General features: G+C 43.0%; 1 protein-coding gene and 1 long non-coding RNA gene across 4 annotated transcripts in view; one reads left to right on the top strand and one right to left on the bottom strand.

Moving 5' to 3' along the window:
* The window catches only part of CPLX2 (complexin 2), a 147,020-nt gene that overhangs the window by 55,589 nt on the left and 69,179 nt on the right, over nucleotides 1–22,252 (bottom strand). The window lies entirely within an intron of this gene.
* LOC136641407 (uncharacterized) overlaps nucleotides 20,969–22,252 on the top strand; it is a 33,891-nt gene continuing 32,607 nt past the window's right edge. The window contains exon 1 of the long non-coding RNA XR_010793866.1: nucleotides 20,969–21,255. This is a non-coding gene — a long non-coding RNA (uncharacterized lncRNA). The remainder of the gene's footprint in view (nucleotides 21,256–22,252) is intronic.

The following is a 22,252-nucleotide window of genomic DNA, read 5'->3' as shown; positions in this document are numbered from 1 at the left end:
TCCCAACAAAGGAGGAATATGGTCCCTTGCTCTTTTTCATGCATTCATGATGCCATTGAGGGTAGCACCAGTCAGAGGAATGCCTCATGGGATGTAATCACTGTATAAGAGAAGCTGCTTATTGTGGAAATCTATCACAATGAAATAGTTCTGCTACACCTAGTGAAATCTTGCTCTTCATTGTCATGTTGTAAAGTGGCTGTTGTAAACACAAGGGTAAAAGGACAGAAAGTGAATGGAGACTGGAGGAAAATTGAGGTCTATGCATATATTATAGATCTCAAGGGTGCAAGGTCTGCCCCAATAGCTGGGGCTATAAGGAATGCTTCAAATTACTGGAGCCCATTAGCCTCCGACTGCTCAGCTAGCCCCTTGGTACCTCTCAATAATCTGTGCTTGGCTATCGAAGCCTAATGGTGATTAATGGAGGAAAGATGGAGGGGTTACTACAGGAATTAATAAAAGGCCTGATAAATAGTCTCTGTGCCCTGGTGCTAATGTCTGCTATTTGATGAAGGGCTGTGTTTTCAGTGCTTTGCTGTGCCCAGAGGTGAGAAACTGGCCTGAATGATACACAGGGAAAAGAACTCAACCCTGAAGAGTCAGAGGCTCACAATGTTATGCCACAAAGCCACACATCTAAGCAACCCAGCGGTGCTGTTAAATATTCTTTTAAAAGACCCACAAGGCTTTCAGCACTCCACATCCTGGCAGCCTAATTGTAAATGTTACTGGTTCAATTAGAGTTAAGATCATCATTTTCTAAAGTCTCACTTACTGGCATTTCAAAGATTAAGTAGCTTCATGATACCAGATCTAAAGCACTCTTTGTAGGAAATTAAACAATGCTGGTTATATTTCTCACTCCACCACCGGTGCAGGTGAAAACTCTTATGTAGTTTACGAACACAGACAAATTCTTTCACTTCACTGAGTCTCTGTTTCCCCCTCCTTTCTCTCTTGGCTACTATAAACCTGTAAACGCATTCATCAAAATCCTATGATAAGACTTGGTCTAGAACTGTAGCACCACAGACTGCGGGTTGCAGTGAATGTTTGAACACTTCCATGCACAACAAAATCAATGCAGCTGGAAAAGTGGAATATCAGGAAGAAGGCTGAATGCAGCCTTCTCTCAGACATGTTTGCTTTCCAAGTGCCAAGAGATTCAGGCTGGAAAATGTTCACGCTTAGGGGTAACCCTGACCTGTATCCTATGCTGGGTCTTAGGAGGGCTGTAGCACATGATGCTTCTGGCCACATAGTTCAACTGTGGGTTTTCAGGGCATGGGTTGCCCTTCACTATGTGGATATATAGCAAGGAAAAAAGTTCTTAGCCCCAAATTTTCTAACTTTCTAATCCAAAAACACAATCTATAAACAGGAAATCCGAAACTGCCACTGTACTTAATTTCTGTGAATCCAGTCCTATGTCTGTAAGTGGACGCTTTCTGATTTACTTCTATTGCAAAATGTAATTTTTTCCTTGATTTGCTAAATCTGATTTTTTTTTTTAAAGTATAACAGTTGTAATGGGGAAAGTATACAAGAAAGAGTGAGGTAAATAAGTACATTTATCTGCTTGGCCATAAGCATTAGTTTAAAAAAAAAAAGTCAATACAAAATGAGACCCACAAGCAGTACTGGCAGAGGTACATCATATATAGATTTGTTCTGATCACAGGTCATGACAAAAACCATGATCTGATAAACATGATTCAAGATGTCAAAATCTATACAGTTTGTGATCATTAGAACCATCCAGCCCATGCAGAAGAAACCCTTTTGGCATGCACATTCTGCTGTGAAAGCCTTTCCTTCACATTCTACCTTTCCAGTTATAAATCTATGGCTTGGCAAATATAAAATGACCAGTGGCACTGTGGAGGAACCTAACTACTGAAGTCCTACAAATAGTCTTTCCCATGTTTGTGAAATAAGGTCTGAATATTGTGCCAAAAGTATCTTGAACTACCTGGTCCATTATCCCATTTTGAGTCTTTAGCAGGTAGTACCCACATGCTTTTCTCCATTATCATAGGGGTTTTCACAATGTAATCAGAAATTCACAGATTGTTGGTGCATGTCACCAGACCTTCAACCCATGCCTCATTTAACTGATACATGATGTTACCCTTGCATACATTCATTTCTCAGAGCTAGATCCTCTGAGATTCTTCCTCAGTTCAGTTGTTTACATGTTTAAGTTATCAAGATGTTTTCCAGCAAAGGCAGTAAAGGGAATGAAAAGGTTGCTTTCTTTTCAGGGACTTTACATTTCAATCCGTGATGAGTGCTTGCATTGCAAGATTGTTGGTGCATGTCCCTGGTACACAGAGCCAGGAACACAGTTCTGTCGCTTTCACATATTACAATTCTACTGGTTCAAAAAAATGTTTTTCTTGAATGTGTAAAAAACATACCGTCCAACTGCCTTAGACTTCAGGGCTGGAACATGATGTGTTCATAATAGTCAATTATAATAGTCAATAGTCATAATAGTCAATTATAGTCAATTATTATGTGTTAATAATCAAGTCAAAGTGTTATATACAAATAAGTTTCATGTTTCCAAGAGACTAGAGGCCAATCAAAGTGGGATGTGTTCATTATCAAATTATCAATGTTTAGATTGTAAAAATCAGGTTAGGAATTCATTAATTTCTATTGAGTAACTTTCTATTTCTCATCCACCTTTGTTTTTCATGGCACACAGAGGCTGACTGCTTTTGTCCCAAGTCTCAGAGTTTCAGCATGATACATGGAAGGAAAATTCAGATCAAAAGGGATGGAAGATTTCTGGTCTGCAGTCCAGAACCTATCTTGAATCCTGTCCCCAGGGAGTGAAACAAAGCAAAACTTATTTGGAGACGCTTGCAGGTGGGGGAGGCAAGTTGCCAAGTTTCCCTGTTAGCCGAGAGAGACAGATCCACTGTGACAGCAAGTCAGAATGCAAAGCTTCCCTAGCCTGATCCAACATCCACCAATCTGGGATATAAGCCTCATTTGTGTTCCTGGCATCAGATCAAGAGAAAAGAATAAAAGCCCCAATGAATAATCTAAAAGGAAGGTCTCTCTCTTCCTCATTAAGGAAGCCTTAGGGTAAGGCACAGTCTGGCAAAAGTTCAGAGTTATATTCCCATTGCAAATGGAAGCTGAGGCCCACTTGCCTTGAGTTTCATCATAGTTGATTAGTAGGTATTAAAAGCTAATTGATCAAAGAAGTAAAATGTGTCAATTCAAAACTGTGTGAAGAAACAGGGAGGAGTTCTTGCTTTGGATTCTACTTTATCTATTGCTTAAAACATTAGGTTCCTCCATCCTCTCTGCAGAGGAAGCTGAAATAGCTTCATCTGTTTTAATGAGAAAACAATAACTACTTCTGGGTCATTCATTAAGTGAAATACTTTAGGGACAGAAGATCAATACACCAATGCTATTTCCTATGGAACTGGACTTTCCCCAGAATGAAGACAGCTCTGATGGAGACAGGCTACTCAATTCTGCTTGATAGTTATCTGTTACTCTCTGGACTTCCAGTTTCAGAATACAGTAAATCGAAAACATTTGATGCACAGAACAAATTTATTTGATTGAGCTTACTAGGCCTGACTTTACTTCTTAGTAGCTTTGAAGACTAGCCCTATTGCTACAACAAAAATCCAGTTTACTAAGGGTGCAATCCTAACCAACTTTCCAGCATTGACCTAGCCCCAAGGTAAGGTAACAAACATGCCCTTATATTGAGGAAGCCCCCTTGACTGCCTCCCCACTGCAGGATGCAGTGCACACCATATTAGTACAGCTATGTCAGTGATGGAAAGTTGGTTAGGATTGTTAGTGTTACTTATGTACATGTATAAGTACAACTAAATGTTACTTATCTAAGGGCGCAATCCTGACATGGTATTAGGCTGGTGCAAGTCCCTTGTGCTGGCCCAGGAGTGTTGTGAAACTGCCATAAAGCACTTTTGTGCCACTCAGGAGGCAGCTGGGCCAGCACAAGGGACTTGCACCAGCCTCCCCATGCTGTTGCGGGCCCCGGGGAAGGCAAGTTTGTGCTGGCCAAGGTTGGCCAGCGCAGGGGTCTGGGGAGGGTGGAGAGGAGGAAGGGAGGAGGCGGGAGGAAGGCATTCCAGGGCAGCGGGGAAGGCAGGTGGCGAGCGTTCCTGGAGACGGGTGGCAGGGCCTTGGAGAGGACTTATCAGGGGTAAAAAGTTTCTTTTGGGCCCCTACCCAAAGAGGGAGGGGTGAAACAGAATGGAGGTGGCAATGGGCATGGGCAGAATGGGGACAAAATAGGCATGGGGGAAAGTGGCAATAGCCAGAATAGTCTTTAGCCCAGGTTTACCAGTCTTTCCAATGCAGAACTCAGGTCTACCTGCCTGCCCAGTGTTGGCAGCTCAATGCAGCAATATGGAAAACCAAACATATTCCTAAGTCTCTCTAAAATCTTTCAAATATAGAAAATCATTGTAGGAGATTAATATCATTGTATTTAGGCTCACACTAGGATGGAAAGTGTCCTGTGTGTACCAACACTTACATCTGCAGCAGCTGCAGTCCCACAGCTGTGTCCCTGAGTGCCTATGCATTCGTTCATGGTAAGCAGATCCACAAGCCAAAGACCTACTGTAGTGGGCCAGTTTCCTCCCAGATGTGACACTGTTAAGGAATGTATGCTTTCCTGGGCCTGGTGTATATGGCTTGTGGCAGTAGTCGCTGCCATGTGCCCACGTTAATGCCCCCAGCATCCCGCATGGGCAGTGAGTCTGGGTGAAATTAGAAAAATGTAAGATCCCAGGAAATTTCTGGTCCCTCTTCTTTGTCTCCCGGGCCCCTTTCTGACCCTGGGCCCAGGTACATATTACAAATTACCCCCTTTCGCCCACTCTCCTAGGCTCTGACAGGCAGGGAGCAGATGGTGGGGCCAGGATCCGGCAGTTATGCTGGATCCTAACCATGTTCCCAGGCAGCCTGGGCCAGCCCTGGGCTGCTTGGGTTTGCGCTACCTCCGGAGGTGGCACAGATCCAGGTAGCCCCATTGGGGCTGCAGTGGCTCTCCCCAGGGTAAGGCGAAGCAATTACCCAGGGGAAAGCCCTCTTGCCCCAGGCTGAGCCACTAAGCACCCAAACCTTGCGCTAGATACAGCACAGGCCCGCTGGCCTGCCTGTTCCAGTGCAAGTTAGGATTGCGCTGCACAGATCTGAGCCATCCAAATTCAGTTTGTGTCCTTCTTGTGGCAGTGTATCCGTGTAGTCCTATGCAAGTAACATTTCTGTTAATTCAAATTATCTCTTACATAAGCTCTCTGCAAGCAATGCAGTGACTGAATAATGTCCAGAGATACTACGAATTATGGTTGGTGGTAAATTCTGGTTGTTTAACAGTTGGATTGATTATCTTGTCTTTTTTTCCATGTTGGAACTTAATATACATGGGACTCTCAGGCAGCCTGTCAACCAGAAGTGGGAGGGGCCATAGGTCAGTGACAGAGAACGGGCTTTGCATACATAAAGTCCTCGGTTCCATTCCCAACAGCTCCAAGTAGTTCAGAGAAAAATTCCTGCCTGAAACTCTGCAGAGCAGCTGCCAGATAGTGCGGCTGTGCTCCGATAGGTAGACCAGTGATCTGACTCAGTATATGCTAATTTCCTAGGTTCACTGACCAGATCCAGGAAACCACCATTCCTTTTATTTGCCTTGATTATTCAGGAGTTTAACAAACTGTTTATTGTTCTTGATTATTTGCCTGCTCTCAGTTCTTAAGGAATGATTTGGCCACACTTCTCCAGACTGCTCTATTCTCACTACTGTTTGCTTTGGCTTTTCTGTAAATGTAATTTCCTCATGTTTTGGGAACCCCTTTGCAATTCAGGGAGAGATATATTCCAAGGGGGCCTCTCTCTGCTTGGCTTGCTGGGGGCAGCAGGAACCTATTGAATCACCAATTACCTCCAAAGGGGAGAGGGAAGGGGGGCAGAAAGAGTGGGTTGTGTTTTTTGCTAACTGCTAGGTATTGTGCTTGTTTTGACCTTTGTCTGTGCTTCCTGTGCATGCCACTCTTTCTACCATACCCATGTATTATTGCAATATATTGCATAACCAAAGCATATATGACAGTGGTCACATATTCAGCATTTAAAATAATAATAAAAATATCAACCTGACTCAAAGAACAGCTCACATTCTTGGAAGAAGGCAAGCCATAAAGAAAATAACTGAGATTATAATCCTAGCTACATGTATTAGAGAGTTCTATACAAACTCCCTGTGTACTGTGATGATTGAGCTTCCCTTGCCACCGCCCCCCATCTATTTTGTTTAAGGAAAGCCTACACATAAAGCCAAAAGGAAAGAGGCTTCCCTATGACACTTGGAAATCCGCTTTATGTAGAAAGACAGCTGTGAGTCAGTGTGATGTTGGTGTGACATCTGTATGTCATCACCATGATGTCACTGCACCATCAGTATGATGTTTCTGTGTCCTGCCCAAGAAGCCAACCACTGTATCCAATCATTGTCAACATTGGTAGCCAGAGAAGCAGGGCCATGGTGAAGGGAATGGGGTAGGTGCAGGGCCAATTAGTAGCCAATGCTGGGGATATTCTATCCTGCCAGCCACTAGGAATAAGCAACACAGCAACAGGCACCATCCCCAACCACAGGGAGATGGCCCTAGGACAACATACACAAACGCACACATGACGCAAGGATGCCACAGCTCTCCGCACTGCCTACAGAAGTTAGAGTGGCATCAGCAGCAAAGGAGCAAAAGCAAAGAACTGCTAGAAACCCTGGCACAAACACAAACATATACAAATACCTTTCTGAGCAGAGCACAGCAAGGGTAGAAAGACAGCTCCTTTGGAAGAGGGCAGCCATGCGAAAGAAGCACACAAGTCTCTCTATGGTAAGGGTTTGAGTCTGTGAGGGCATTCACCAGCAGGAAGGAGCCCTTATGCCAGGAGAGGGACTGATACAAGGGTAAAAGCAGGGTGCTGGTAGCTCACTGTGCAAGGACACATGCTGGCAGCCAGGTAAAATCAGCTTGAGCCCAGCCAAGGGACTGCCCTAACCAGCAAGGTATGGTATGAATGGCAAGCAACCCCCAAGGAGTGGACAAAAGAAGAGAAGGAGGCAGGTCTGGAATGCACACCTGTTCTCCATAAAGCTGCTCTCTAACCACAGCAGGAGACAAACAACAAGTACCTCACCTGGCATTTAACAACTTGCATGACTGCAAACAGGCACACATGTGAACCTAACAGAGTGAACACAGCATAGGCCAATAATTGGGCTGAGATGACATAGGGCATCTCCTGCAGCAGCCTGCCTAGATAGCCACACACACCCCATGCCCTTTGCTTCATCACTAGCACCTGATGGTGTGGCTGTTGGTATGCTACCCATCCTGTTCCCTATGCTAGAGTATCTCAAGAATCAGATTTGGCTGTTAGCTGCTAGAGAATGTAGGTTTTAAGGTTTCCTGTAATTGCCTGCCTGTATTTTTTGAGCAGATTCATGTCTATTTGTCAAGTCTGCTTTTTATTGCTTCCTCCTTACATTTACCACCCCTCCCCTATTTTTACAGTTTTAATAAACTCTTTTTGGGCGCAATCCTAACCCCTTATGTTAGTGCTCTCCAGCACTGGCATAAGGGCAATTCAGCTCTGAGGTAAGGGAAGAAACATTCCCTTACTTTGAGGAGGCCCCTGTGAGTGACAATCAACTGCAGGATGCAGCACATGTCCCATTGGCAATACTACTCTCTGTGGTAGTATTTGCACTCAGTGTGCCACAAGAGATTACAAGGATGTGGGAATGATCAACCACAAGATGCAAACAGCTCAGGTGGCTTCAAATTAAGTTCTGGGCTCTGAGGAGCCCTTGGGGACTTTTTACATGTTCTTTTAAGCCTATTGGTGCGTTTTAAGTTTCCAATAGTAGTGGAAGACATTAAAATGATTGCCTTTAGTACACAGAATTATAATTCTTTTGGGTTTCATCATGGCACTGTCTCATCATCAGGTGCTTTCACGGGCTTCTACGTGTGGGGAATGTTACTACTGCACTATTAGCTACATAGCTGAGCTGAAAGCAGGAAATCAATGACAAACAGATTGACAGAGCATTGGGCCCCGAACATGCTTGATCCAAGTTTTTTCTATGCAGCATAAATTAAGATTGTTTTGTATCATGCTAATTCCCAAGCAAGACAGGAAGAATTGAAACTCCATGCAAGAGTCAATCTCCATTTGTAGTTATGTAATCCACTTCGTGAACTCTTATGTTGAAAAGCTTTTATAATATCTTTATAATAGTAATAATGACAGCATACATGTTACAAAAATATCTGTCAATATCCTTGGTCCTTGGGAAGGACTCAGTGTTCAACAGGTCAAATGTAGCCACCAACATCTGGTGGGCTGTCAGCTGTGTAGTAGTAGGCAACCTTCAGTCTCGAAAGACTATGGTATCGCGCTCTGAATGGTGGTTCTGGAACATACAAATCATAAGTATCCTCTCATGCACTTGGTTCAATATGTAAGATCCTGCTCCAGGTAATGAAGATGCAACTAGGATGCAAGGGAGGATAAATGTATTTCTTTCCTTCCCCCACAAATCTGCCCTATGAGTCAGTCAAAGTTATCTCATCAAATCTGCTGAATTGCAGTTTAGATAGAAAAGCTGCAAGTTAATGAGAGTGCTGTCCAAGGTGCTGAATGGTGTTTTCAAAAGCATGACCCTGAACATAAATTCCAGGACAGTCTATATGAAAAAACACTCTTGAAAATATGAGTAATCCATAGAGTATCTGAATATCCACATGCACACAGGAATTCATTTCCTCTGTCGCTCTGAGAATGCTGTTTTGCAGCAGATGCAAAGCCCACAATCATAATGTTTTGGTGTTTATAGGTGTCTATCATTAAAAGTTTACATGGTAGGAAAATCAAGAGACTTATGTTTTCATGACTATAGGATGTATTCACCTGTAGTAGAAAGAAATATACTTGGGTATATGATTTCTTGAAAAGTTGTGATGAGATGACTTCCAGATTTTTTTAAAAAAGAGGCTGCTTGGAATGAAACTGCACTTATTGGCCTCACAATTTAAGGTGTGTTGTTCATATTTAATAAGAAGAACCACAAAGTTAACAGGTGAAGTGAATAGAAATATTCTTAATAAAAACAACAGTGAAAGTCCTGATAGACAAAGAAGAAATATGATGTTCTTTCAGTCCAATCTTCTTCAGAACGGATATTGAAAAACTAGAGGGGTCTCAAAAAAAAGTGATGAGAAAGATTAGGGGCCTGAAGAAAATGTCATATAAATAGGTACTAAAATACAGAGATTGCTTTCCTTAAAAAGGAAATAAATAAGATGGGTTACAATACAGGTTGGGAAACTAATGAATGGCAGAGAGGAAGCAGACAGAGAGCTCTTGTTTTTGCAATCTCATAATACAACAATGGATGAAAGAGAAAAAAATCTGCCTGTTTTAGCATGGCAAAACAAAATATTGTTTAAGAGAGTGCCTTTGGCTTATGGAACTTATTGGATTTCACTGAATTTCACTGAAGACAACACTGAATCAGGATCTCACTGAAGACATTTTAGAACAGCGGTTCTCAAACTCACAGGGAGTTTGAAACCACAAGTAAGTCTTTGCAGGGGTGAGGAGATGCCAGTGACACGATCCACAGATTCGTGTCACTGCTGGGGTTGCAGAAGCTTTTTTTTCAAACTTGCCCCTGCTCACAGCAGACTCCTAGGGGTGCAGGAGGACAATGGAGCCTGCTGCAAGGCTCTCTGTGCTTCAAAATATTAAAAAAAAATGCGATTGTGACCCACTTCTGGTTTTGCAATAGCAACCCAAAATGGCTTGTTCTCAAGCCATTGGGTCACAATCCACCAGTATGAGAACCACTGTTTAAAAAAGTTCAAGGAACATTATATGACAAAATCATCTATTACCAAGATGGAAAATAGTTTGATTTTTTTTCATTCGCACAGGGTAGGTACCAGCATCAGATGATAAAAACAGGAGAATGGGAATTTCAAGTACAAAACATTATTAGAATAGTTACCCAACGCTGTATGCATCCAAGTCTCATAGAACTCCTGGACAATGTTCAGCTTTAGACTCTGACCTGCCTCCAGGTGCACAGAGTTCCACAATTATGGAGTAGCCATTATCTAAGGAAAACCTCCCTACCTGCCCTTTTTATTATGGCATGTGTGGGGTGAGGAAGAATATATATATATATTTTCACCCAACAAATCAGTAACCAACAAAAAACCAGTGGCCAACTAGATGAGACACAACTGAATAAGAGTTTTAGTATTAGCTCTGAGTTGTAGAAATGAGAGTTGACTCATACTAACACCTCATTGGTCCCCTGCTGTGTCATAATTAACACTATTGGCTCTCAGAACAATCAGTCTCATTGGTCAGTTTTGTGATAAGAAAACCCACTTTTTGTTACATAAGGCATCCTTTTCTGGTTATTTGGTCATAGCTTTTGATAGAATACAAATATTTAAACGAGGTTTATTTCATTGCATTCTGGATGACATTCCGCATCAAATGAAATAGGACATGATGGTACTATTAAAAAAACGCAAGATTTCACAATTTTGGCCATTAGTGGTGTCACCCCCGCCCCAGTGGTGCAAACCCCACACTGGATAATTTCTTATCCAGTGAGGTTTGCATCTCCCCCACACCCCTTAGCAATGCCATTGGGGTAGAATACATGCACTTGTTGTTTGGACTTGGTGCAAATTTTAGACAGGAATACAAACTGCAGTCCAGAAATAAGAGTATGTTAAACATATAATGAAGCTCTTCTCTAATTTTTTTGCATTTACCAGTCCTCCCCTGTGCATTACAAGAATGCTTTTAACCTTGGAGTTTAAAATGCTAGCAGTGATGTGTTGCATAGGTGTGGGGGCATTGTTGGCCCCACACTTATGCAACACATCCTGCCCCATTTTGCACATGGAAAAATGTTTGTGTCTTCTTACACAGCTGTCCAGATCGGTGCCCTACTCATGCTTCAGTTTTAATCACTCTACAGTGTAGGGCCCACACATTTCAGAGGTGAGATATTCCTCCTGCTTTCTTTTGAGGTTCTTTAAATGTCAGCGACTGTCACAGGAGATTGAGTTAGATGGTCTGATTCAGTCTTTCAATTTCTTATTTCTGGTCTATGGATCTCCTAATAACACATCTAATGGTTTTTTATGATATAGTTTGAAAACCACTTTATTTTGGGGTGATCATCTCAGCAGTAGGGCCTTTTGATTGTACAGAGAATTCAGAGGAAAAAGTGAATATGTGGATGTTTTGTTTCCCTCAGACTGGACCTATTGGAATGATATGACATTTGGGAAATAGTGCATGAGACTCAGGAGGCTTGGATTCCAGGACCACAAAACAGTTTTATGAAAAGGCTTTTGCCTGCCAAAATGAGAATTCAATAAAAAACAAAAATGATTAAAGAACAATAATAATCAGGGGTATTGTACAGATTTTCTACATAGCCATAAACTTTTAGGGAAACAAATCAAGTGTTGCATGTTCCCAGTTCCCCACAGTGTACTTTATATCTATTTAGAAAATGAATTCAATACTCCGGATGAATATTTATTTATTTAAATGATTTTTTGGTCCCACTCAAGGGACTATCAGTTTACAATATATAAATAAAAACAATTCTTAAAACAATAAACCATAAACCATTTAAAGCAAAATTCAAAAGCGGAAAGAGAACAACAATACCTAGGACCTGCAAAATATTCGTTTATCTGAAGGAAAGAAAAACATATGAATAGGTTATAAGAAGAGCCTTCCCTAGCCCATAAGAAGAGCCCCATAGGGTCAGGCCAAAGGCCTATCTAGTCCAGCTTACTGTATCTCACAATGATCCACCAGTTGCCTTAGGGAGCACACAGAGATCTGCATCCTGCTGCCACTCCTTGCATCCGGGAGTGGAAGAACAGCTAGGAATGCAGTTTGTAACAGGCTGAAGTATTCCAGTGCTGCTGACAGTTCTGACAAGATGAGTCACCCCAGCTAGTAAGAGGAGTGAGATGACCATCTTCAGTGAGAGTGAAGGAGTTGCCATTAGTTAAGTGTGGGAGGTGAATGCAGCCAAAAAGATACCAGACTGAGAAGAATTCCACCTGGAATGAAGGCATTCTATGGAAGATTAGAACTTGTAAAAATCCCTTACGGGGATTTGGAAAAGCTTGCATATGTAAACCACCTTGGATTAAAGTTGGAGGAGAAATGCCAATGACAAAGAAAGGCGGTATATAAATACTGATAATGATGATGAGGTAGCCTACTTCTAAAATCAGGAGGTTGCACATACCCGTCATGGCTTGTAACCTGTGATGGACTTTTCCTCCAGAAATTTGTCCAATCCCCTTTTAAAGGCATCTAGGCCAGATGCCATCCCCACATCCTGTGGCAAGGAGTTTCACACACTAATTACATGCTGGGTAAAGTAATATTTTCTTTTTTCTGTCCTAACTCTCCCAACACTCATCTTCCTCCTTCCCATAGTGGTCAATCAGATGCCCTCAGAAATTCTAAAAACTGGACTTGAAGTCTGTAGCCCTCTCCCGGTCCTCCAGAAGCTATGTTCAGTGCAGCCATCGTGGCTAATAGCTATTGATAGACCCCTCCTTCATGAATTTGCCAAATCCTCTTTTAAAGCCATCTTACTCTATGATCATTACCACATCTATACTTTATATGAATTATCAGCCATGTGAAGAAATATTTTCTTTCGGTTCTGTTAAAATGAATAGGAAAGCTCTTGAGGGTGGGAAGCTCCAGCTACACAGTGATGCTCTTGTACCTAGAACACATTCCTAAAACAGGATACTTAGGGGGATAGGAGGGTCAGTTCACATTTTTGATTGGGAATTAGATTCCTGCTACTGCTGTTATTCATTTTCTGGTTTTGCCACAAACCAGATGTGGGACTATGAGCTAATCACTCCCCTGTCTAGAAGTGGCTCTTCAGTGAGGTAAGGTGAAGGAGAGGTGACAAACTTCAGAGGCCATTAAAGGTGGTGATGTAGGAGACATGCTGAGCTGACTCATGGGACACCACCTGCCAAAAAAATGTTCCTGTGCAAGTTACACTGATATGAATAAGAGGTGCACAAGAACACAGCACTCTTGCATATCCTCCATTCATTTCATTGAGGCTTGCACAGGGGAATGTCCTAGCAGATTGTGCCCCATATTAGTGGGAGGGAGGAGCACCACACAGATTTTCCATTTCAGGCAGTAAAATGTTTTGGGATGGCCCTGTACCTATTCCAACAGAAAAATGACCCAGACAGACAATTGTGTATGAGCCATTCAGGCACTACACTCATAAGAAAACATGGGGAATCCTAGAAGGAAAGAGCTTGGTGAGTTTCTTATGGCACTTATGGAAAGAGCTTCTTATGGCACTGCACAACAAAACAGCCGTACTGGTAGGGAAAGCAGCTTTTCAAACATACAACTAAACTCTGCCACCCCTCTGAGGCTTAAACCCTAGGAGAAATTCCAGCTATAGTCTCTGACCCCAGCAAGCTTTTACCATGGCACATCAGGGCAAATGGGAATCAATAGCTTTGGTTCCCTTTGACTTACATTATAGTAAAGAAGGGAGGCCATTTATGAAATGAAAAAGGGTCATGGCCAATCTAATAAGAGCCCAGAAGAAAAACATGGTTAGTGTCTTCTAATTAATCCAACTCCAGAATATTAAAAAAAATAATAGCCTGTCTCAAATCAGATTAACTCTGCTCAGGGAAGGTCAGTGGCAAATATTTATTATTTAATATTCAGGTTATTGGAGGCTTGAGCCTACTAGGGGGAACATCTTTCATTGACTTCATTAAGTGTGTAAGTGAAACTGCACTATGCCCAGATCTCAGCTAATTTCAGAGATTGATCTGGCAGCAGGAAAATGTTGTTGAACCAGAGAACCCCAGGATGTCTAGAATTTGTGAAAGCACAGTAAGGTGGTGGGCAATTCAGTCAAGCTCCTGCTTTCATTTCTACTTTCCTTGTCAATCCCAGATCTCCAAATGATCATAGGCAGGAGGGGAACCCCTTCCATCTCCCCTATCCCTATTCTCAGTTATGATGAGACTGATGGATGAGCAGGAAGAGGGAACATATACAGTAGTTATTTGAGGCTAAGTCTCAATCCAGGAAGTAAAATAGAGAGCATTGATTATACCTCTCTCTTTCTCTTTTCCATATTGTGCATGCACAAGGCCCACCTTTCTGTGAGAAAGAGTAGCATGTGAGATGTACATGCACAAATGAAATATTTTTCAGTTTGCAGGCTTTTGCAAATGCATGGTTTATCTGCATTTGTGTTTCTATCCATGGATAGAGGAGTTTGAAAACAGTGTTATTTATTTTACTCAGAAGTAAGTCCATTGTGTTCAGTAAGGCTTAGGCCAGTGGTTTTCAAACTGAGGCATCATGATGCCCCAGCCTGAAGGCCCTGGCCTCTGCCCCCTTAAGGGGCGGGGGCAGCAAGGAGGCAGGGAGGAGGCAGGGATGTGATCCCCAGGATCACGTCACTAACGGGGCTGCAGGGATGCGCTCACCAGTTCCTGCAATAGCCTCCCTGGGGTGTGGGGAGTGTGAGCATCTGCAGGGCTCCCTGCACCCCTAGGAGGCTGCTGCAGGGACTGGTGAGTGCATCCCAGTCCCTGCAGCCCCCAGAGCGACGTGATCCTGGGGATCGTGTTGCTGCCTTCGCACCACCCCTGCTGCCTCCCTCCCCTCCCCTGCAAGGACTTACTGCGGTTTCCAAACTCCTGGAGAGTTTGAAAACCACAGCTCTAGAAGTTTGGAAACCACTGCCCTAGAGCCTTTGTTTCTCCCAAAACTTTTTTGCCTCCACAGAACATTCACATCTCTCTGCTTTTGTGTCTTTGCTCTCCCTTGCTCCCCCTCCTCTTTCTAGGAGTTAACATTCTCTTTCTCTCTCTCATTTCCCTCAAAAGTGGTGTTGAAAACACCATTTTATAGGCAATAGTACAATGAAAAAAGCCACCTGAACAGATTTTTGTAGCACTGATTGCATTTTCTTTCTATTTATTTCCCTCCCTCTGATGATAGTAAATTTATTCCCCAGATAAATAACAGTGTGTTTGCACCTATTTCTGGTTTTCTCATCTTTTGTACATACCAATTTCCATTGGGGTGCACCACAAGCCAACAATAAAAAAGTCCCTAAAATGTCTGTGGTTCAGTAGTCATGAAAGTGTGTCCACATGTTACCAAGCAAGTGTGGTAACACATCTGTTGTCATCATCAGCATGCACGACAGAACAAGGACGAAAAGACCCTTGCATACTCAATTTCTAGGTTCTTTTCACAATGAGAAATCCAACATCTAGTGGTCTATAGCAAGATTATAATAGAATCAAGCTCAGTATAAATCTGCAGGTCTTCTCCCACTTTTACTAGAGAGTTAAACTCTGTATAATCAGCAGAACAGGATGAATTAAATAAGGGCCAAATGGCAACTGTTGAAAGGATCTACTTTGAGCTTATGGGAGATAGTCAGGAGAAAGACAGGAAAAGGGGCTTTTTTACAAGGTTTCAGGGATCTTGAGGCTGACATCCCTTTCCATTTATCTAGGGGTAAAAGGTATTAAGGGACTTGATTTATAGGTCACTCAGTCATGATGTTCACTGAATGACCTTAGTGAAATCACCATCCCTCAACTTAAACTAACCACTACACTTCACTGGCTCTTGACTTGAGAGAAGAGGATGGGTAAGAGACTCTAAGGTGGAAAGGGCAGAAAGATGATTAACTGGATAGGCCCAGTGTCAAGCAGGCAGTTCATGTGCTCAGCTACCAGGTTTCCTGTGCTCCAGCAGTGTCCACTGCTAATGCCTGTCCTCAGGGAGAATTTGGCCCAATTGCTATTTTTCTGGTTGATTAGCTGACTTTTTTTCTCTCTCAATGCCCCAATATAGCATGATTCTCAGAAGTAGATAACTAATGAGGCTGGGTGAACTGCCTGTTTCAGGTGGCAGATAGATAGGGGGCACCCTGCATGCACCCCAAAACGACTCCATTAGCCACCTCAGTCATGTCTCAATCATGGGGGACATGATTGAGACATACAAAATTATGCATGGGAAGGATAGAGTGGATAGAGAGATGCTCTTTACACTCTCACATAACACCAGAACCAGGGGACATCCACTAAAATTGAGTGTTGGGAGAGTTAGGACAGACAAAAGAAATTATTTCTTTACTCAGTGTGTGGTTGGTCTGTGGAACTCATTGCCACTGGATGTGGTGACGGCATCTGGCCTAGATGCCTTTAAAAGGGGATTGGACAAGTTTCTGGAGGAAAAATCCATTACTTGTTACAAGCCATGATGTGTATGTGCAACCTCCTGATTTTAGAAATGGGCTATGTCAGATGCAAGGGAGGGAACCAGGATGCAGGTCTCTTGTTATCTGGTGTGCTCCCTGGGGCATTTGGTGAGCCACTGTGAGATACAGGAAGCTGGACAAGATGGGCCTATGGCCTGATCTAGTGGGGCTGTTCTTATGTTCTCCATTAGCCACCTCAGTCAGTCTTCAGCACCCCTGGCGGCTCCATCGCTTCCACTTCTTTTCACTAGAGCAGTGATTTTCAATCTTTTTCATCTCACAGCACACTGACAGGGCACTAAAATTATCAAGTCACACTATCAGTTTTTTGACAATTGGCAAGGCACACCATGCTGCCAGTGAGATGCTCTCATCCCTCAATGGCCCTACCAGTAAATGACCCTCCCCCAAATTCCCATGGCACACCTGAGGTTCTTCTGAAGCACACCAATGTGCTGTGGCACACTGGTTGAAAATGGCAGTACTAGAGTTATTTTTAAAAAGCATGGTGAGGATAACAGAAGAGGAATCAAATCTCTAGTCTCTCTTCACGCACTTCCTCTTCCACTTTGCTTTCTACTTATGCTTTGCCTTTGATGCTGTGAGTATGAGAGTTGTGAATCTGGATCACTTTGCCCCAGCATACAAGAAGAAGAGTGCAATCCAACAGAGACATTGAGGAAGGGGGGCTCATGATTGGTGGGTTGGCAAAGAGGAATGAATATATGCATCACATGTTACAAAATTCATATACAAAAGACACTTGCATATAGCAATTGACATGCTACCAACGTGAAGATTAAAGCCTGTGATGAACGTATGTATGTATATACACAGCAATCGCCATGTGTATAGGATTGTCCCACATTCTGATCTATGGGTGTATAATCTACACAATGTGCCTCTGGCGTAGCAATTGTGTAATTTGTGAGGCTACTTCAGAAGGGACTATGTTTTGGGATGTTCTAAGTGGGTAAATGTGTGCTCATGAAGGAAGTGTGGGTGAATGAAAATGGAATGTGTTTGTGTGGGATTCAGTAAAGAAGTCAACATCTAGCAGGGTGGTTGTAAAATAATTAAGTCAAGGCCTTTGTCTCAGCAGGGGAAGCTGGTCACTAGGATGAAATGAAATGTTTAATAAATGTCTTTTGTTCACTAAAGAGCAGCCTGTTCCAAATATGAAAATACTGCACAATTTGGGAGACTGCAGGATCTTTTTACAACTGTGAGAGGAATTGGGGGGGGGGGGTGAATGGTTATTAGAAACCCCCTACTCAGCTTCCTGCTCACTGCACCCTGAGTCAATATTGGCCTTTTTCTTCATTAGCATATACTTTTTGTTAATGCATGTGAGAGAGGCCCACAGCAATTGCCCCATTGCTGCCCCACCCACAAAGAAACCAGCATTGCTTGATTGCTTGTGAATGTCCTTAATTACTCTTTTTTAAAAATGTGTTCTTTTTCATGAATTTCAGAGTTAATAAAACTTTTGAATTTTCCCCAACCAGCAAGTACTGAGTTTTATTTTATAAAACAATTTTTTTTTTGCACTTGATTGCAAATGCAGAGGTCTTTTATTATTATTTTTTTAATAAGTGAAACTATGCATGTTGGCAACCTTCAGTCTCGAAAGACTATGGTATCGCGCTCTGAAAGGTGGTTCTGGAATAGCGTCTAGAGTGGCTGAAAAGGCCGATTCGGGAGTGACAGTCCCTTCCACACCAGGAGCAAGTAGAGAAGCCAGGTGTCATTGTCCTAACATTCCAGGTGCCCAGCTTTAAGGCAGGAGTTTTCTGTTTTCTGTTGCATGGTGCAGAGTTGTCGATCCGCTTGTCGGTTTTCACCCTAAACTCCACTCACCCCATGAGGTTAACGGACTGTGGCGAGGCAACACCTTACTGACTGGGGACTGCCCAGCTTAAGGCGGGCGGTAGCTGCCCAATGAGATGCAATGGTCTCTCCCACCGTCAGAAGCAGCCCCTGGCGTCACGCTCTACGCCAATCGAGCGAAGACTTATAACCGGTAACTGCTGCTTCCCGTGTTGTGCCGACGCCGTATGGCGAAGTTGGAGTGTCCTCTCCAGTGCGTGAAGCCTGGGTAAAGAAGGTATGGAGGATAGGCTGTTACCCATGCAGCAAATCCCCCCTCTCCACGTCGCTGGAATGATCCAATGGAAAGGCAGAAGCCAATACGGTTGGTTCCAGCAGCGTTGCAGGAGTTGCCAGAACGTGACTGTGTTCAGCCATGAACTGCCTCAGGGACTCTGGCTCCTGATTTTGCCTCGAGGTTGACTCCTGAAGCCTTTTCCACAACAGGATGTAGCCACAAGGCAGTGGAGGTTTGAGGTCAGAGTTTCCTTCTCAGATGAGCTGCCTTCCCAGGCTGACGAGCCCCATCTACCCGGTCTGGGAAAAAGAAACATCCCAAGTGACGATATCACTCTTTGTATCTGAAGACAGCATTCTTTCTCAGCAAAAAAGTGCATTAATTTCCCTTGTCCAGGCCTTAATTTTCAATAACTTTGAAAGAACAGTTTGACAGAAGATTCTGAAAGCCATTTTGTGATGTGTGACATGAATGTCCAGGGAGAAAGGGAAAATGAGAGAGGTAGACCAATGAGGGTGGAGTGCCTGTGGAGGCTGCTGTTGGAAAGACTCCAAGGATATTTGCTGCTCTGTTTGAAAACCCTTGGTGTGCGGTCAATAAGCGGATTAGCTTGTTGGCGAGTAAACTGAAATTATGGTTCATGGGACCAGGGCCCACAGTTAAAAACAATGAGGGTTGGGAGCTGCTTTAAACATAACATGGTTAATCTGTACACTTTGAGTAAGCTTTGAGTGCCAGCATCATAGGGTCTACCACTCTCACAATCATAGTTTTCATTTAGACAGTATTAATTTGCCTGACTTTTGTGTGTGAGATTCCAGTTTATGATACATTTCAACTCAGACTAGCTAATGGTAGTAGCACAAATGCTACGTCAGCTTAAAGGCGGAAGGCACATCTGAAAAGGATTATACAATGCTCCTGATCTGATGTTTTTGAAGTTCGAGAAAATGTCTTCAAAAAGAAGGAAGAATGTGGCACGCTGGGGCAGGGCTACTGAGAGGAATTTTATCAGGGGTACAAAGTTTCTTTAGGCCCCTTTGCAAAGGGGGGGGGGGTAAAACAGAGTGGGGGAGGGTGGAGACAGCTGGATAAGTCTTTGGAGACCAGATCTACCCACGCAGGTGGCATTGGCAGCTAGATACAGTAATATGGAAAACCAGACAAACTCCTAAGTCTCTCTAAAATCTTTTAAATATAGAAAATCATGCAGAAAATGAGCATCATCATATTTAGGCTCACACCAGAATGGAAAGTGTCCTGTGTGTCCCAAAAAATCCTTCTGTAGTCCCACAACTGTGTCCCTGAACTCCTACATGCTCCTTCATGCTAAGCTGATCTCACAAGTCAAAGAGCTACTGTAGCAGGCCAGTTGCCTCCCAGGTTTGATACTGTGTTAAGGAGCATCATGTATGCTTTCCCTGACCCAGCATATATGGCTTGCCAGTAGCTGCAGCTGCACGCTCGTGGTAGTGTCCCCAGCATCCCATGTAAGCAACAAATCTGAGTTGTTGCTAGAAAGAAACAAGAAGAAAATGTCAGATCCCAGGAAATTTCTGGGGCCCCTCCTTTGGCTCCTGGGCCCCCTTTCTGACTCTGGGCCCAGGAACAAATTACCCCCTTTACCCCCCTCTCCTAGGCCCTGCACTGGGGCATGTTCATAGTAGTTGTATACTGGAAGACCTCTGTAATCATGAAGAGTTCGTGAGTTTTCACATTTTTTTTTTTTACTTAACCCATTTTTGGCCGGCCCAGAGATGTACACATTGGGTCCCTGTTGCATATATGCGATGTTGTGCAGCAATGGTTTAATGTAGCCTAGAGTTCAGGTGAAGTTTACCAGTTGTCCTGTCTGTCTGACCTCTTCGTACAACTTGAACTGCTGCGTTCACACTTTGCCTGTCAGCCTGCTTTATTTAGCAAAGCCTGACGACTGCAGGCTCATAGCTTCTGTTTAGACATGTGCCTAGTTAGCTCACCACATACCTTAGATAAGGCAATGCCCAGACCGGGGGAGGTGGGGAGACTTCTGTGTTTGTGGGAAAGAAGATGCTCCAAGACATTCTGTATTACAGGCAGGTCTTTAGCAGCTCCTAACTGCTTCCAGCAGGTTCTCTGAGAGTGGGTATATAATTCCTGGGAATGCTAACACCCCTTTGGATTTCACCAGTGGACAAGAAACTGGGATGTTATGCCTGAGGATTTGTCCCATTGGAGCACATCTGCTATTGTCTGCAATCCCCAGCAAGCAGAAGGGACATTTTTGAATGTTTTTGTTTGCCCAGTGCTCATTCTATATATATGCTTCCGTTTACCTATTGCATTTCCTAAATATAAACTCTCTCTTGCTTTGATATATCACTAAATCTTATTCTTTCAAACACATGCTGTGTTCTGGCTTTCCTTGACTATTCACTGAATCTAGGAAAAGGAAAAGTTGGCTAAATCAGCCCCTGGATGTGATGACAATATTTCCAGGTCACTACAGTACTTCACATGAGTGGAAGAGATCATGGATGGAAGATGGCAGCAAAGGAGGAATCTCATGCTAGAAAGACCCTGCCTCCTCATCAGCACCATGACTCATTAGTTGTAGTCAGGATCTTTCTCCCCACTAAGTGCATCAATGGGAGAAGAGCAGTCCTTTGAGTCCTGAAAGTGCTGCACTGGAATGAAGTTAGAAAAGCAGGTGCAGGCTTCCAAAAAGGTAGGAAGAATGCAATAAGCTTAGGTGTTAAGTAGGGTAAGAGAAAGTAGGGTGCACATAGGAATTGGTGTGGTTGGTGCAGTTGTACTGTTAACTTCGTTTGCAGGCCTGTTCCTGTGTTTTTCTTCTAACTGTCCCCGACTCAAGTCTACTGAAGTGAATGGCTTAGTGGGGGTGTGTGTGACTAGCTAGTATTAGGACTTGGGCTAAGTGAAATTAAATAATATGCAACAATATTTTTGGCCTGGGCACAGCCCATGCCCTTGCTTCACCCCAATGCGAGGGCAGAGGATGCTAATGTATGAAGGAAAGGTAACGACAACCACAGAGCAGCACTGACAGCTAGATGGATGGATGGATGGATGAAAAATTGGGATTCATGCAGTTATGAAGGGTGACATTGTACTTTCCAGGAGTGACCTTGATTTGTACAAGAACTAGAAGGCTCTTTGCACCCAAATGATGGATTATGAAATTTCATTGAAAGCTGATGAACACAACTGAGAAAAAAAAGGAGCCATTAGTGATGTTAAACCCCTTTTGACATTATCATGTATAGATTTTATGGTTTTATTCTTGTTGTATTAGATGTTTGTCATTTGTTCCTTGTATCATTGCCAATTGCTTTTATTTTATTACTGTTATTTTTATACATTTTATATGTTTATGTTTCATGTTAACTGTATACTGCTTTGGGAAAGCAGTTTATAAAACTTTCAAATAAATAAAAATTTAAAAACTGCATGTGGAGGGTTGCTAGAGTTGCCTTACAAAGGGGACTGCTTCAGAGATGTATTGCCAGAGCCTCGTGAGGAACTTTGAGTTGTCATTTTAAGATGGAAATCATAAAAACAGTTGAAGATTAGCTGGAGGTACATCTCTAAGCAAAGCTTGGTCTCCTCTCCTCTCTAAGCTGTCTTGAAAGTCTCGAATGCAGCTGGAGATGAGAGCTCAGGGCAGAATCAAGTTGAAGAACATTCTAATCCAACTCCAACTT

Source organism: Tiliqua scincoides, chromosome 2 (assembly GCF_035046505.1).
Source record: "Tiliqua scincoides isolate rTilSci1 chromosome 2, rTilSci1.hap2, whole genome shotgun sequence".
Lineage (NCBI taxonomy): Eukaryota > Metazoa > Chordata > Lepidosauria > Squamata > Scincidae > Tiliqua > Tiliqua scincoides.
Note: the sequence above shows the minus strand (reverse complement) of the source record. Positions and strands in the feature narration are given on the sequence as shown.